Raw genomic sequence first — 18,561 nt, forward strand, 5'->3', positions numbered from 1 at the left:
TCAGCAATGCTTCTCATCAGACAAGAAGACTGTGGCCAGGGCAGATTAACCATGTAAAAGAAGATCCAAAAGACTCCTGCAGTTGAAAGCAGATTTGAAACATCATTTTGCTCTGAGATGAGCCTGAAAAATATCTCTGTATACAAATCTCCGTATTTGTACAGCTGTGTTCTGTGGGATGACTGGAAGGAAGTCTACACATGTCTGAGTCTGAATTTTGCAGCTGGTTCTAATATGGAGAAAGAGTCAATCACTAGTTTCCTCCAATCTAAACTTCTGGAGACTTTAAAACTGATCCAAGAACATGCTCATTGGTATCTATGTAGGTCAATCCTAGTCATTGAGCTGACAGGAGAAACTAAAGCCATTAGTCTGACTGCTGGATGCTTCTGAATAACTTTGCCTCCAGCCAAGGCACTTACAGACCACAAACAGTGATCATGAAACATAGCCAAAATAATATGCTGTCATGGATGCTACAGTTCTTCATTTAGCATAGCACACTTATTGTCTTAAGTCCCATTTATGGGTGTGCATCTTGGTTCTCTTTGGATCCCAAGATATGTTGTCATCCTCTTTAAGCACGCCACGTGCTGTGAGAGTAGTGTGTGTGGCTGACTTCTCTCTGAACACATGTACTGTTTTGTATCTTGGTTACCTTTGTGGTCTAATTACCAAATCTCCCTCTTTTATGATGCATGCTTATCGCTGGCCCTCAGCTCCTACCCATCACAGCTTCTTCAAGACACACATCTTCCCCTGAGCCAATCACCATGATCACTAACTAGGAAAAAAAAAAAAAAGGCAGCAAATTATCACATAGGCTAAAAATCTGTGGAACTACTGAAATCATAGTGAATGGGTTAAAAATGGGTTTCCATGACAATGTGACTAAGACAGGCCCTTCTGGATAAGAAATAAATAAGACATATTTACTTCAGACAAATATTTTTTCAGTACATTTGGCCAGGCAGTCAAATATAATCAGATTTAACAAAACAACAGGGGGTGTTCTGGTGATGCTGTTTTGCACTGCAACTAGGCTGCCAGAAGGTGAGGAAAGGCAAAGGATAGAATAAGCAACCCTGCCAATAACCTTAACAGGAGCTGCTGTGTTTCCTCAGTTCCCCTAAACCCAAATCCTCAAGCACATGTCATCCATACTCCTGAACAAACAAGACCCTAAATTCTTCCCAACATTTCTGTTTCAGCAGGGGAGAGTTTCACCAGCCATGCCCACCACTGGCTCTGTCTTAGTAACTACATTCTCTCTGGGCCAGTCTGTTCTGTTTATGTCAAATTCATCAATCATAAGACGAGTCTTAAGGCAAAAACACTGTGGCAGTGAACAGAGAATGCTCTGACATCCATTAGTGCCTTGCTGATCAAAGGTAATGAGGTATCTGAAAATAAACAAACACTCACTCTAAAAGGAAATGATTTCTTTAGGATGGTGTTATGGCTTAGAAGAGATATAAAGGATGAATGCTTCCAAAAATCTCCTGTCCAGTCCGGTCCTCTCCTTTCACCGTTGAGAAGACAGACAGCAAATGAGCAAAGAATTAATTAAGATTATAATTATAAAACTTGACAAGAGATATTCCTCTGCATCTTATTTTGAGATGATGATTTCATTCAAGATATGCTGCACTTAGGATAGACCTGTTCCATTATATCAGCAGAGAATTAAGGCAATCTCCTGCATCTCTGTAAAGAAACTGACAATTCAAAATTATTGAATTATTCAAGTTAGGAAAAAACTTTTTCTCATTAGTTTAAGAGGGAACAACTGAAACATAGTGGTTGATAAAGAGCAAATAAATTAGATAATCCTATTCATTTCTTCTGGGGAAGGTATCTGATGTAATTAAGAAGTGAAAAGCTTGAAATAGTTAAAAAGAATATTATTATTTCATAGCATGAAACTGCAGCCTTGCTGAAATAGGCATACTTTCAGGGTTGAGCCTAAAAAGGGCTCAGAAATTGTACAGGATTCATTACTTATGTGGATGTACAGTTTTGTTAATTTTTCTTTCTGTCTTGGATTAAACTTACAGATATAGAACAAGCACACTCTCTACACTTGACTCATAAGGCTAGGTTCTAGGAGATCTTAGAGCAGTTACAAATTTCAAATGATTGCCTAGTGGTTTTGGATGAGCTTCTGGTATTCAGACTGTTCATATAATGCCCTGATCATGCACAGCACAGTAATTAAGTGCAGAAATCAAGTATTTAAATAAGGTTAATGCTGACGCTTCGTTGTTCATTGTCCTGCATTCATCTCAGCATTAAGGATCGATTAAATCTCTAAGTGACTCAAGAACCATGAACTGCAGAGATTATTTTATCATTTTATACTTAGCATGTGTTACAAACATCTTTCTTTTCTGAGTACGAGTTTCTTGAAAGGAAGATGAGTGCTGTCAGAGCTAAGTGCACTCAGGTGAATATAAGAGTTATAAACATGAGGGAATAATGGCTCTTATTAAAGACAGTCTTTGAGCAGCCAACTACAGTGTATATTTCCCACTCACATACACACACAGATCCACCTCTGGACCTATTGGCCCAGCTCTACTAGCACAGAATATTCTTTACTCCAAGATTGTTCTGAGTACAGCATCCCATATGGATCTTTGCAGGTAGTCCTGTCTTTGAGTGTTATCCCATTTAATGGTCTTAGAATCTGTGGTTTAGTTTCCTGTCAACATGTTTTGAAGGAACAAAATTTTCATAGATATGAAGTGGTCCATAAAGCATGAGATTTTAAAAAGACACACTCCCATTGAGAAAATAAAGAGGACAAAATTCAAAATTCTAAGTGACTTGAGAATTGCAGATCATCAAATTCTGGTGAAATGTGCAGAGGCTGTTGAGCCAGAGGATGTTTATTTGAATGCCATTGAGGGTTTTTATTAGGAAAGTGTGAACCAGTTAAGATAAAAATAAAGTATACTTGCTTTCCAATTCCAAATGAATCAGAACCAAAGTATTCTGAGCCTTAAAGACATTTAGTTAGTTTTTTAAAAAATAAGTCTATATTGCAATAGACAACTCTAAATCCTAATTGTATTTTTTTTTTTCGAATGGCATAATGGCTTCTATGGTCTGTTTATGGACTTTATGTCCTATGGGTCATGGTATGCTCTGCATCTCTGCTGGGGATGCTCTGGGGGTTTCTGTGTTCCAGTCATTAAAGATAAGCTCAGGAATATTCAACAGAAGGGAGGGTTTAACATGAATTTTACAATAAGGTAGGAAAGCGAATATGCATTACACAGAATTATTGCACAGAATGACATCTTATATGAGATCAGAAGAGACCTCTGGAGACTGTCTAGTCTAATCCGCCACTCACAGAAGGTTTCTCAGGGCCATATCCAGTAGAGTTTTCCATCCAAGGATGGAGACTATAATCTGTCTGGGCAATCTGTTCCATTGTTGAGAAGAGAAGGCTCAGGGTGGGGATCTTATCAATGTGTACAAATACCCAAAGGGAGGGTGTAAAGAAGAGGGAGCCAGGCTTTTTTCAGGGGTTCCCAGTGACAGGACAAGAGACAATGGGCACAAACTGAAACACAAATTCTGTCTGAACACCAGGAAACACTTTTTTATTGTGAGGGTGACTGAGCACTGGCACAGGTTGCCCAGAGAGGTTGTGGAGTCTCCATCCTTTGAGATACTCAAAAGCTGTATGGACGTGGTCCTAGTCAACCTGCTCTAGGTGGCCCTGCTTGAGCAGGGGGGTTGGACTAGATGACCTCCAGAGATTCCTTCCAACCTCAACCATTCTGTGATTCTGTGCCTGCGATTCTGGGACAATGTTATGCATTCATTGAAGTTCATTTTCCTAGGTGGAGTAATAAGATCTTCACACTTCCAAGTGCATTAGTGAGTCTGAAATTGTATTGTTATACAGTTAAACTAGATCTCTACTTGTCAGACCCATCAGGTATAATATAAGTTTTTTGTTTTATCATGAGATGAGTAGATGACGAGATGGTATGACAGACTCTAGGTTGGCAAAAGGGGGAATCTGAAGCTTCCTATGCATCCTGTCACCTGTGAAGTGTTCTCAAATTAGCTATTTTTTAAACAAAGCCCTTATTAAACCCTTTTTAAACAAAAACCTTCTCTCACTTTGCTGTTAAATTGGGACCTTTGCCTTAATTAAGGGAAAAAAAAAATGAAAATCCAACTGAAGGAATTTATCATGGATTTGGGATGGATTAGAAAGAGGAGGGTGCAGTGCTTGAATGAAAATGGCTGTGCTAATTTAAGGGTCTGTAGATCTGGAGGCTTATTCTTTGCTCTTTATTTTCCTTGCTTGGATTTGGCACACACACGTGCGTGCATGCACGCACACTCACACACACACAGAGTTGACTGCTTAGAAAAAAAATCAGTATCATATCCCTTTTTCCACTTAACTCTTTTGGAGAGGGGAAGTCAGGGAGCTTCTATTGTTTTCATTATGAGAAAATGCAAGAAGCTGTTTTTAATTATTTCCCAATGGCAGCAATGACGTTTCAGCGTATAACCTCCAAAATGCATACAGTTTAATGTCGGCTAGGTGAGGCTGGAATACCTTCTTCTTACTTCATAATCATAGAATTATTTAGCTTGGAAAAAGACCTTTAAGATTATCACTAACCTAGCACTGCCAAGTTCACCACTAAACCATGTCCTTAAGCACCACGCCTACCCATCTCTTAAATACCTTCAGGGATGCAGACTCAACCAGTAACCTGGGCAGCCTGTTCCAATGCCTGACTACCCTTTCAGTGAAGAATTTTTCCCTAATATCCAACCTAAACCTCCCCTGGCACAACTTGAGGCCATTTCCTCTTGTCCTATTGCTTGTTACTTGGGAGAAGATACTGACACTCCACCTCCTTTCAGGTAGTTGTAGAGAGCGGTAAGGTCTTCCCTGAGCCTCCTTTTCTCCAAGCTAAACAAGCCCAATTCCTTCAGCTGCTCCTCCTATGACTTTTTTTCTAGACCCTTCACCAGCTTTGTTGCCCTTCTTTGGACACACTCCAGCACCTCATTGTCTTTCTTGTAGTGAGGGGCCCAAAAACTGAACACATTATTCGAGGTGCGGCCTCACCAGTGCCAAGTACGAAGGGACGATCACTTCCCTAGTCTTGCTGGCCACACACTATTTCTGATACAAGCCAGGATGTTATCGGCCTTCTTGGCCACCTCGACACACTGCTGGCTCATATTTAGCTGGCTGTCAATGAACACCACCAGGTCCTTTTCCGCCAGGCAGCTCTCCAGCCACTCCTCCCCAAGCCTGTAGCATTGCATAGGGTTGTTGTGACCCAAGTGCAGGACCTGGCACTTAGCCTTGTGGAACTTCATACAATTGGCCTTGACTCATTGAACCAGCCTGTCCAGATCCCTCTCTACAGCCTTCCTACCCTCCAGCAGATCAACACTCCCATCCAACTTGGTGTCGTCTGCAAACTGAGGGTGCACTCGATCCTCTCATCCAGATCATTGATAAAGATATTAAACAGGACCAGCCCCAGTACTGAGCCCTGGGGAACACCACTTGTGACCGGCCGCCAACTGGATTTGACTCCATTCACCACCACTCTCTGGGCTCGGCCGTCCAGCCAGTTTTTAACCCAGCGCAGAGTGCACTTATCCAAGCCGTGTGCAGCTAGCTTCTCCAGGAGAATGCTGTGGGAGACTGTGTCAAAGGCCTTACTAAAGTCCAAGTAGACAACATCCACAGCCTTTCCCTCATCCACTAAGCGGGTCACCTTGTCATAGAAGGAGAATGAGATCAGGTTAGTCAAGCAGGACCTGCCTTTCATAAACGATGCTGACTGGGCCTGATCTCCTGGTTGTCCTGTGCGTGCTGTGTGATGGCACTCAAGATCATGTGCTCCATAACTTTCCCTGGCACCAAGGTCAGACTGACATGCCTGTAGTTCCCTGGAACCTCCTTCCAGCCTTCTTGTAAATGGGCACCACATTTGGATCCCATCTGGCCCGATAGACTTGTGTGTGTCTACGCTGTGTAGCAGGTAACTAACCGTTTCCCATTGCATTATGGGGGCTTCATTCTGCTCCCCGTCCCTGTCTTCCAGCTCAGGGGGCTGGGTACCCTGAGAACAACTGGTCTGCCTATTAAAGACTGAGGCAAAGAAGGCATTAAGGACCTCAGCCTTTTCCTCATTCTTTGCCACTATGTTTCCCCCTACATCCAAAAAAGGACGGTGGTTCTCCTAAGCCCTCCTTTTGTTGCTAATGTATTTGTAGCAACATTTTTTGTTGTCTTTTACAGCAGTAGCCAGATTAAGTTCCAGCTGGGCTTTGGCCCTTCTAATCTTCTCCCTGCATAACCTCATGACACCTTTGTAGTCCTCCTTAGTGGCCTGCCCCTTCTTCCAAAGGACATAAATTCTCCTTTTTTTCCTGAATTCCAGACAAAGCTCTCTGTGCAGCCAAGCCGGTCTTCTTCCCCACCAGCTCGTCTTTTGGCACATGGGGATAGCCTGCTTCTGTGCCTTTAAGATTTCCTTCTTGAAGAATGTCGAGCCTTCCTGGACTACTTTGCCCTTCAGGACTGTCCTCCCAAGGGACTCTGTCAACCAGGCTCCTAAACAGGCCAAAGTCTGCCCTCCGGAAGTCCAAGGTAGCAGTTCTGCTGACCCCCCTACCTACTTCTTCAAGAATTCAAAACTATCATTCTGTGACCACTATGCCCAGGACGGCCTCCAACTATCACATCACCCACAAGTCCTTCTCTGTTCACAAACAAGAGGTCCAGCGGGGTGCCTTCCCCAGTTGGTTCCCTCACCAGCTGTGTCAAAAAGTTATATCTTCCACATGCTCCAGGAACCTCCTAGACCGTTTCCTCTCTGCTGTATTGTATTCCCAGCAGACATTTGGTAAGTTGAAGTCCCCAAGAAGAACAAGAGCTAGTGATTGTGAGGCTTGTCCCAGCTGCTTGTAGAATACTTCGTCTGCCTTTTCATCCTGGTTGGGTGGTCTATAACAGACTCCCACCATGTTATCTGCCTTGTTGGCCTTCCCCTTGATTCTTACCTGTAAACAGTCAACCCTATCGTCACCATCATTAAGCTCTAGACAATTGAACCATTCCCTAACGTACAAGACTACCCCACCGCTTCTCCTTCCTTGCCTGTCCCTTCTGAAAAGGTTATAGCCAATCGTTGCAGCACTCCAGTTGTGTGAGTCATCCCACCATGTTTCTGTTACGGCAACTATGTCATAGTTTCCCTGCTGCACAATGGCTTCCAGCTCCTCCTGTTTGTTTTCCATGCTGTGTGTATTGGCGTAGATGCACTTCAGTTGGGCTGTTGCTCCTGCCACCTTTTTGGAGGGAGAAGCCTTAGTTCCTATGTGACCATTCTCAGGCACTTCCGTGGTTTCTAACACATCCATAACCCTTGCATCTGTGCTGCTGCATGGCTCTCCATCCCCTACCTCCACTGAGATGTCAGACTGAAGGACCTCGCTAGCACACTGTCCCTCGAACATTGTCGTGCTGCCCCCAGGCTTATCTCTAGCAAGCCTGGTTTTACCCCTTTCCCCCTTCAAATCTAGTTTAAAGCTCTTTCAATGAGCCCTGCTAACTCCTTTGCAAAGATCCTTTTCCCCCTTTGAGAGAGGTGTACCCCATCTGTTGCCAGCAGGCCTGGTGTCACATAGACCAACAAATGATCAAAACACCCAAAATTCTGCCGGTGACACCAGGCTCAGAGCCAGGTATTGATCTGCTGGATCTTCCCATTTCTTCCCTTATGATTCCCTGCAACTGGAAGGATAGAGGAGAACGCTGCTTGTGCTCCTGATCCCTTCACCAGTCGTCCCAAGGCCCTGAAGTCTCTCTTGATTGCCCTCGGACTTCTTCGTGTAACTTCATTGCTGCCTACCTGAAAAATCAATAATGGATAGTAATGAGTATTGTACCAGGGTCGGAAGCTTTCTCTTCACATCTTTAACTCAGGCCCCAGGGAGGCAGCAGACTTCCGTAAGAAGTGGGTCTGGTCTGCATACTGAGCCTTCTGCTCCCTTCAGAAGGGAGTCTCCTATGATGATGACCCATCTTTCTTCTTTATGGAAGCAGTTTTGACACAGGGCGTAGGCTGACTTAACCTCGGTGACACCTCCAAGCTACATGAACCATTGTCTTTGTTATTGTTCCGTTCCACTTGTAGAGCCTCATATCTGTTATGCAAGGGCACCTGGGAAGGTGGGGCAGTCACAGAGGAGATGCACCTGATGCGCTGGGCAGGAACTTGTCGCCATTGCCCCCTGTCCCTTAAGTCACTGTGTTCAGCCAGCAGGAGAGAGGACAGGGAATCCTCCATATCATGCGTCCTGTCTGCCTGTTGGGCCTGTCCCAGGGAAGGTAGGCTGCAATTCCAGTAGTCTGTCTCTCTCTCGCTCTCCCTGATACTCCTCAGCTTACTCACCTCCTCCCGGAGCTGCGCCACTAATCGGAGGAGTTGCTCTACCTGGGTGCATCTCCCACAGGTGGGCTCACTGTTGCCGTCCAGTACTGGTGTAAGAGCAGGGCACACCCTGCAGCCTGGCACCTGGGTGACAGTGTGTTCCTGCCGGAGCTCTGCCTGGGAAGCTGCGTCAGTTGTGGTGGGTGCAGAGCTTAGAGAGGCCATGGCTTTTTGCCAGTGGGATACCATCACTCCCTGGTCAAGCTGGCAGAGCTTCAGCACCCTTCCGGGATGCCCTTCCATCCAAACTGCCGCAAACTGCTGTGCCACACCCTTGCTGACATGCCACACCCTGTTTGCTCACCCTGTTCGTGGCACTCCTGGTCACTAGCGCTCCCTAAGGGCTTCTTTTATACATGTGGGGGGGCTTGGCTGCTGTTGCTCCTGGCCCCACCCAGGTATCATCAGCTGCTGTCACACGAGCTGTGGGCTCTCTGAGGCTCTCGCAGTTCCCCGAGGTTCCCTTTGTTTGGGACCCCCCCCTGTGCACCATGCTGGAGCGCTCCATGGATCTCTGCTGGCAACAGAGCTGCTCGCCTCGGTGACTCAGTGTCCTCGTTTACACACAGGGAATAATCTGCTTGTTCCTTCAGTGGAATTCTATCTCCCATGAATGGTGAAAGTTTAATGGTTGTGAGAATTTCCTCAATCTTTCTATCTTTATGAGAATAAGGACAGCACTCTTTGTATTTTACAATTACGAAACAGATTGGAAGCAATTGAAAGTTGCCCAAACATATTTCTGTGACTTTTTAAAAATGAAGTATATTAATTAATTCAACATGACATTTGCTTCAAAATACCAGCTAATTAGAATAAAAGACCAAAATCAAAATAAGATGTTTTCATTAACACAAAATGATTTTTCCTCTAAATTTCAGTTCATGAAAATTTTAAGATCTCAAACCTCTTCACCAGAGCAGGATTAGCACCCTGATTTGCCAGACTCAGGAAATTCTCATTTGGACTAAAAAGATTTCCATTATCTTAAAAAAAGTGAGATTTACCTGTAATTTTTTTTTAAGTATTATTTTATTCTGCTCTGGTAGGAGCTACTAACTGCAGTCCTGGCTAAGAACATCCAGAACGCTAAGAACTGTGCAAACGAATTGAAATAAAAATAGAAATAAACTAATCTTTGCCACAAGCAGCAAGTTACTTTTAAATTATATACTGTGTAACATGCAAGATAGTACTTAGAAAAACATCCAATCTGTCTTTCTATAAACAAAGGAAACATTTTATTAGAAAAATACAACTTACCAACTTCAGAAGTAGGTTTAAAGTGAATATATTGAATATAGGGCCTTGAACAATGTATATTCAGCACAGTTTCTTCACTGTCCCCAGTTTGGTTTTCCAGTTGTAATATAAAGACACTATCCACTGTATAACTTAGTTATCTTTTACTAACCAAAAAGAATAATTAATCTAGACTGACAATGAGGAGAGCTATCAAGTCACTGTATCTGTAATAACTTGAAAATGCATTTTGGATTGTAAATGATGGCTTGATGAACATTATTTCAGTTATAAAGCACTGTCAATATATATGGCACTTCAGCACTTGATATAAAGTGTACAAAATAAAAAAAAATATCTCTCCCACAAAGTATATTCAATTGGAATTTAGACACTGATAAATTGTTGCGGAAATTTTGCTCAAGGAAAAAAAATCCATTTTCTTTTACATTTTGTGACATTGAGTCCACTAGGGTTCTTCTTTCCCCTTGCTTAAATGTTATGACAAGCTGAGGAATTAGCATTAGAAATTGCCGTGAATCCAACTATGCTACTTCACCAGTAAAAGGAATATAATAACCCATAATTCTGAGACTTTCTGTTCAAATGTATCACTTAATTCATTTTTCTTTTCTAGAGCTTTTTATTTATTTTTAACTTAGCATATTTATAACTCTTACACAGAACCTGATTCCAAAAATACTTTTACATGTGTGAAACAGTTAATAGCAATTTTCTTATCATTGTTTCTGTCTACAGCATAGGGCTTTTTCTGCCCACCTTTCATACTTTTCTTGACCAGCTGGTCAAAGCCATGTTCATATCTGTTGTTCACTCTCCCTCAGAATCCCCAGAATATTCTGTTTCTTCCCCCAGAGCTACTTCTGCACACAAGTCCATGGGCCCAGATGGGATCCACCCGAGGATAATGAGGGAGCTGGCAGAGGAGCTGGCCAAGCCACTTTCCATTATTTATCAGCAGTCCTGGTCAACTGAGGAGGTCCTGGATGACTGGAAACTAGCAAACGTGACGCCCATCTATAAGAAGGGTCGGAAGGAGGATCCCGGGAACTACAGGCCTGTCAGCCTGACCTCAGTGCCAGGAAGGTCATGGAGCAGATCATCTTGAGTGTCATTATGCAGCAAGTGCGGGGAGACAACCAAGGGATCAGGCCCAGCCAGCATGGGTTTATGAAAGGGAGGTCCTGCTTCACTAACCTGGTCTCCTTCTATGACAAGGTGACCTGCTTAGTGGATGAGGGGAAGGCTGTGGATGTTGTCTACTTGGACTTTAGTAAGGCCTTTGACACAATCTCCCACAGCATTCTCCTGGAGAAGCTGGCTGCTCATGGCTTGGATAAGTGTACTCTGCGCTGGGTTAAAAACTGGCTGGACGGCCGAGCCCAGAGAGTGGTGGTGAATGGAGTCAAATCCAGTTGGCGGCCGGTCACAAGTGGTGCTCCCCAGGGCTCAGTATTGGGGCCAGTCCTGTTCAATATCTTCATTGATGATCTGGATGAGGGGATTGAGTGCACCCTCAGTAAGTTTGCAGACGACACCAAGTTGGGTGGAAGTGTTGATCTGCTGGAGGGTAGGAAGGCCCTACAGAGGGACATGGACAGGCTGGACTGATGGGCCAGGGCCAACCGTATGAGATTCAACAAGGCTAAGTGCCAAGTCCTGCACTTGGGTCACAACAACCCCATGCAATGCTACAGGCTGGGGGAGGAGTGGCTGGAGAGCTGCCTGGCGGAAAAGGACCTGGGGGTGTTGGCTGACAGCCACCTGAACATGAGCCAGCAGTGTGCTCAGGTGGCCAAGAGGGCCAATGGCATCCTGGCTTGTATCAGGAATAGTGTGGCCAGCGGGACCAGGGAGGTGATAGTGCCCCTGTACTCGGCACTGGTGAGGCCACACCTCGAGTACTGTGTTCCGTTTTGTGCCCCTCCCTACAAGAAGGACATGGAGCTGCTAGAGCATGTCCAGAGGAGGGCAATGAAGTTGGTGAAGGGTCTAGAGCACATGTCTTATGAGGAGCAGCTGAGGGAGCTGGGATTGTTTAGTTTGGAGAAGAGGAGGTTGAGGGGAGACCTTATTGGTCTCTACAACTACCTGCAAGGAGGTTGTAGCGAGGTGGGGGTCGGCCTCTTCTCCCTAGTAACGAGTGATAGAACGAGAGGAAATGGCCTCAAGCTGCGCCAGGGGAGGTTTAGGTTAGATATTAGGAAAAACTTCTTCACCGAGAGGGTGGTCAAGCATTGGAACAGGCTGCCCAGGGAAGTGGTTGAGTCTCCATCCCTGGAGGTATTTAAAGAACGGATAGATACGGTGCTTGAAGACATGGTATAGAAGGACTTGGCAGTGATAGGTTGACGGTTGGACTCGATGATCTTAAGGGTCTTTTCCAACCTTGACGATTCTATGATTCTATGATTCTTTTTTCTTATATTCACTTTTCTTCAAGAACCTAAGGGGTGCTGCAGTCAGGTTATCTTCCTTGTTGATTGATATTTTTTCATTGAATCCTTATGTCAAATTCAAGCTCCAAAGCTCACTCTCTGCTGCCAGCATTTCCCACCATCTTTGTTGCTCCCTTTGTCCCATTTTGGTAACCTCCACATAGAATTAATATGCGATGTTTGATTTGTCATCCATTTATGGAAAGATCTCTGTGAACCACCTGTATTTTGTATTCCTAAGACCTTTCATTAATTTCCTTTTTCTTTAAAAGGTTGAAGTCCTTCTAAAGGACTACAGCTCCACAAATTGTGGAGTAAAACCTATGAACAGATATTGCACTATATCAAACCAGAAACCAGCACAGTCACACTTTGCTTGTCCTATTCTTGAAACTTTGCCTCCATATCATTGCCTCCATGGGAAGCAAATGCAACAACTGTCTGGGTGTATTTGGAGAATAAGGACCTATACTTTGAAGAATTGACATGGTTGGTTTCAGATGGTGAAGGACTGTGTTGTTTGCTGACAAACTTTACAAAATACAGTATAGTTTCCAGAGAGGAGATAAAAGATACTGCAATATGCCTTTAAGTTAGGTGAAACTGCTGTGGTTTTATGATGCTTTCCTCTCTTTTGATGGGCACCACATCAATCTCTAGGAATGCTCCTTATTACAGTTAGCTGACAGAGTTTGCTCAATACAGATTTTCAAGTCTTAACCAGACTTGAAGGATCTTGGGATTTTCCTAGTGGCTACCCTGGCGTACTTTTAACAGAGTGGTTATTCTGTAACTTGTGTATTTTCTGTCTGCTTATAATTGGGAAAATTATACATATAGTAATCAATTGGAGAAAAGAAATAATTGTTGTTTCCATGAATTTACGAAAAATATATTTGTGAATTTAACACAAAATGTTAAAGATATAAAAAAAAATATGCAAAGACTTATTCTTGGTTTCCAGGGAAAAAAATTCATTACCCAAGCAGGTGGGAGTTTGGGATTTGGTAGGACAAAGAAAAGAAAAAGGGAGAAATTACTAGAGAAAGAAAAAAAACACAGGGAAATAAAAAGTTCATGTTCAGAAATAGAAGACAGAAACAGCTGGTCTTTCTAATGAAACAGGTTATGTAATTTATTCTTGTTTTTACATGAAACTAATGACACAAGTTTGTTAATTTTTTTATCTTATGCCAACTTGTTGGTCTACCAGTAAATGAACATGTTCTAATGCTACTAGAAACTCTTGTCACTGTAACCACCTGGTTTGACACCACGTGTAGTGTAAAGCCTATTCATGTGAAGGTTTTAAAGCTCTGAAGATTTTGGATGTGTCCAGACTTCTACATACTTTTGTGAAATAACTTCTTAACGGGTTCTTCCTTAGCACTAACACTTAATATTTCCCTATGTCACCAGGTTTCCTTGAAATGCTACTAAGACAGGTCATGCAGCTTTGTTTCTGTCTTTGTAGAGAAATTGTGTAAGATTTTGTTTCTAAACATCTTCTTAAGGGATTAATAATAATATTTGATAATGCAAAATATATTAAACAGAAGTTATGTTTGTCCAGCTGTAAAGAATAAGCCAGAACAACTGAGTCTGGAATTCAAGACACTGAGCTTTTCAACATATGTTTCAACATCTCGTAACTTATTACTTACCTTAACAATTCACCTCACTCTATTACCATCATAAAGAGGGTTATAAAATGAAAATATATAAATCATTTATCTTTCAAGATTTTCAGATGTAAACCTTGAAACATATGTGCATTTATGGTTTGACTTGCAGCTTCAAAGCAAATCTGTTCATGAAACTTACACTGCATTGCCTTTATTTTATTCTTATATGCACATGTATGTATATATATCTACAAAAGCATATTTTTGCAGTAAGCTATTCTTTAAGCAAACCTGCAAAGGTGCTTTCTACTGATTCTTTAAAGCACAAAGCAAGAGAAGAAAGAGATATCTAAATAAGGAAAATAATCCTACCTATTACTCAGCAAGCACATTGACTCATTTAATTTCTCAGTCTTTTTAGTGGATGCATCCTTCCTATTTTCATAAATGTCAATATTTTTGTCAATAAAATTACACACCAAAAAGTAAAGAAAATATCTAGCAATAGTAGCTATTGGAGAAAAACTGCTGGAATCAATTTGTGAAGAAATGTGAAGGAGCTCAAAGGAAAAAATGGAGTCTAAACTATTTGCATTCTATTAAGAAAAAAGAGTATACTGTGTAATTGTGAGCAGCACAACTTGGATTTAAATACACTCATGAGATACTTGAGAAAATCTTTAGAATTGAAATTGTCTGTAAAAATTATTTTGTATATCCTTTAAAGAATAAAAGTTGGATAATAGCAATGTATCAAATCTTTTTTATTCTTCATTTTGAAGATGTTTTAACTTTCTTCTCTTCTAAATAGTAAGAAAACACTAAATCTAATATCAAAATCTCTTGTACAATCATGAAATGGTGAAGCTAAAGAATAGAGGAAAATCATCACTGAAGTTTTCAGCCCTAACTAAATGTTTAATTTTAATTTCTATCTGACAAACAGTAGCTGAAAATTATACACTTTTAAAAAAAAATTGTTTTTTCTGTATTTTCTGTCAAGAAAGAAAGCTAGAAAATTTCTGAGCACTTCTATTGAATTTTCAGGTAACAGTCTAACTGAAAACAACTCAGAAAATGAGATTGTCAGTCTACTGTTGGAGACTTCTCTAGTTTTACAATATTTATTATCAAGATGTTGTCCTTTGCTTGTTTTAGTTCCACTTCTGTTAACTTTTACCCATTCCTGGAGTGTTCTAAAATTTAATTACTTTTGAGGTGATCAGCCCCTTTTACTGTGAGTCCACTGTAGTCAATGATGACAGTGTAGAGCCAATATGTAAATAGAGATCTCTGTCCTTCAGGTGAGGTAGAATCTGTGCTTACACCCTTGCAAAATTCTTAGTGTCACTCAACAGGTGACCTGCTCCTGGGTTGCTGATGCTTGTGCTTGCTTGGCATATGTCTCACATGTTCTCCTGTCCGAGGCCATGCTGTTTGTCTTTGAGGCAGCCTAGGCATACAGGCAGCTTGGTGCTGTGTTCCTTGAGCTACTTTTCTGACAACAATATTTCCTCTTTTTTAATCTCAAGTTCACTGTATAGGAGCTGTGTGGGTATTTGTATATTGGCCCAGGACATATTTATCTAGCCCATTAGCTCCTCAGAAGTGCAGTCAGCTTTGCTGACTACCATATCACTTACAATAAAGGATTTCTGTTTAAAGTTGTCAAGTTGAAGGGTACTTCTGCTGCACGTCATTCAATTCTCATATCCATATGACAGTATTGTAAGCACATATATTGTATGCATTTAGAAAGGTATAAATATATACCTTTACCCTGGTGAGATTCCACATTGTCTTTGTTCTTGCCTCATAAACTGGAAAAAAGCCATACTTACTTGCACCTATAATATTCTTTGCTGTAAAATCCCTGTGCCCACATCACCTAGCTTATTATTTCTCTGATTTATGTGGCAGCAGTTGAATACAAAGCAGATAACTGGTTGAAATACTCCATCTTCTTTGTGGCCTCAGGTTGTACGCTAATCTCTTCATTCAGATGGTATATTATCATTTTTGTGATAGATTAAAACCAACGCAGTTCTAAAGACAATATATTATCATTATTACATAGTTTGGGATGACGAAAGAAATCTATACCCTCTGCCAATTGAATAAGTGTCCTTGCTTTATGGAGGTGAGTGACTCTTTTCTTTGTATTTGTAGCAAGAGTTCAATATGGTCTTTGATAGAACACCCTGGTATATCCTGCACAGCTTACACCAGAAGATCATTAACTTAATGTGCAGCAAATTCTTGCTGGCAGCTATTGATTTTAAGGCATACCATAGCAGCATATTCCAGCAGAAAATTATTTCAGGCTGATAATAATCTGAGAGTGCTGGACTTCCACTGCATATTAAAGTTTCACATTGGTGATAGCTGGGAAGCTGAGGCAAAAATGAAGGTGAGATGTTTTAACAAAAAAGAATCAGAGTTTCTTTTATTTATACTTCCATTGTTTGTATTTATTTTATCTTAAGTGCAAAAATTGGGATTCTTTGAATGTACAATTAACATCTGTGCATTCTTTCCTAACAAAACAGTGTCAGAAAAGAAGTAGGGATTCGCTTAAAGAGATTGACACATGCACCTGACTCCCTTGCATGCTATGTCATTCACCTGTCTAGGAGTTTTTAATTCATACAACATATAAATGTTTTAAGTTCATATTCTCAATTTAATACTATGATTTTGATGTCTTTCACCAACTCAACTCCAGTCCCAACTTTTACACATGTCTGACAGGATTAAGTCATGGGTTCATCTAAAGTGTATATGCTTTAGTGTCCATCTGGGACTTGTGTGTGGTTAATACTGTGGCATTCATGCAATTATATTCCTTCTAAACATCTCACTTTGTTGAAGTGTTGTGTTCTAAAGCATAAGCTTGTTTTTTCCTCCAAGCAATAGTTCGTCTTTTTGCACAGAGATTTTTCAAAGTGTATGCTAATTGAATTGTAGTCATTCATGGACCATATAGCCAGCTTCTCGAATGTAAAAATAATCTAATAGTTTAACATTTCAAATCAGAATGCAGAGCAAACTACATGCACTGCTATTAATATACACAAGGTTCAGTTTACTGAATGTAAGAATAACTCTGTACTAGTTTGTCCCTGTTTTGGAAATCTTTTTAGAAGTTTCTGTGTAGTCTCAAATTTTTCCTTCCTTTCAGTCACTCTGAATGCCTGTTCCTTTAAGTTAGAGCACTGATGAAATATCACCCATGTTCTAGTATGTTACTTGTTGTTATGAATGAAAATCCAATTCATGCCTGTGAATATGGATCACATAATTAATTAAGGACCAATGATCTGGATTATGTGTTTCCTTTCTCTTTCAAATAAAGCGTAATATGTCGGCCAGTGCTGGAGACGCATGTACAATTTAAAAGAAAAAGAGGAAATAAAGACATGCAGGTGTGCTCTTGGCTAGTAGGTGGGGTTTAGGCAGGTATTAATTTCTGAGAAGTGAAAATGGGTACAAAGTTTAATCCTTTGTATTTCTCAATAATATTTGAATCTCATGGCTGGGGGTTCTGTGGCTCTTCCTTTATAGTTAATGATGGTTGCAGCACTATCATTTTCATATGCTTATTCCCATAAGAAACACAGAATAATCTTCAAAGAAGATCATAGATCTTCATATAAAAAAATTGTCAGTTTCCCTTCTTTAATAACATATTTGATGGGAAAGGAATAATGAAAGATAAAAGCTCAGAAATAAGATCCATAATCATTTAAAATTAAATTCTTTTTTTATTTGGACGTATTGCAAGGGAGTTACTCCTAAAAAAACATTTGGGTATTTAATCTTGTGAAGTTTTTCTAGCCTGAATGGTTGCGTTTGGGTGTTTTTTTGTTTGGTTGGTTTTTTTTGTTTTGTTTTGTTTTTAATTTCTGGCAAAAATATATGATGTTTTAATATTATATAGTTATGAAATTGTTTGATGAAGCCCTCCTTTTTCCATTTAGCATATACTGGATTTTTCCAAAGAATATAGTTTCTAGAGATTTGTATAATCCATTTTTAAATCATGTAAGCAAGAGGAAGTTTCAGAAATTTTCAAGTTGTCAGTAGTCCCTAATTAAGGAATACTTCCTGACATACCTCTGCATCAAGCCATGTTAAAGTGTATCTCTCTCCAACGAGTTCATAGTCTTATTAAGTTTATCTTGCTGTTCAGGCAAAACTGTATTTATATTTTCCTTAAGCAGTCACTTCTCATCAAGACCAATATTAACACACCAGTAAAATTTCTGACAACAGGTAAATATCCAAGCTTTTGCCAATAAGCATTCAAATTTAAAGACTTGGTTTGTCTTAACTAACTTTCATAGGCTGTCAGATTAAATATCACTAGAACCAGAGTCAACTACATTGTTAAAATGGATAAAGTCCACTCCTATGACTGCAAGGTGGAGCATTAAGGCCTATATACATTTGAATTACAGTGTCTGCTGAAGGATAAATGTTTAATCCTAGTAATTGTGTCAGATAGTAGTTCATACAGTGGCTCTGTGCTCAAGTGAAGGTATATATGACTCAAAAAATGAAGGCATTTTCAATTTCAGAAAATGTACTATTTTCTTCATTTATGTAATTCAGTCTCAGGTAGATCGCATAAGAAGTTATGTTTTCAAAATACTTACTTGTATCTTTGTCATTTGAATTTCACCAGTTGTTGAAATGAAGAGATCTAAGGAATTCTGTTTATTTCAGAATACT

Source organism: Nipponia nippon, unplaced genomic scaffold (genome assembly GCF_047370975.1).
Source record: "Nipponia nippon isolate SJK-2023a ecotype South Korea unplaced genomic scaffold, ASM4737097v1 scaffold_11, whole genome shotgun sequence".
Classification (NCBI taxonomy): domain Eukaryota; kingdom Metazoa; phylum Chordata; class Aves; order Pelecaniformes; family Threskiornithidae; genus Nipponia; species Nipponia nippon.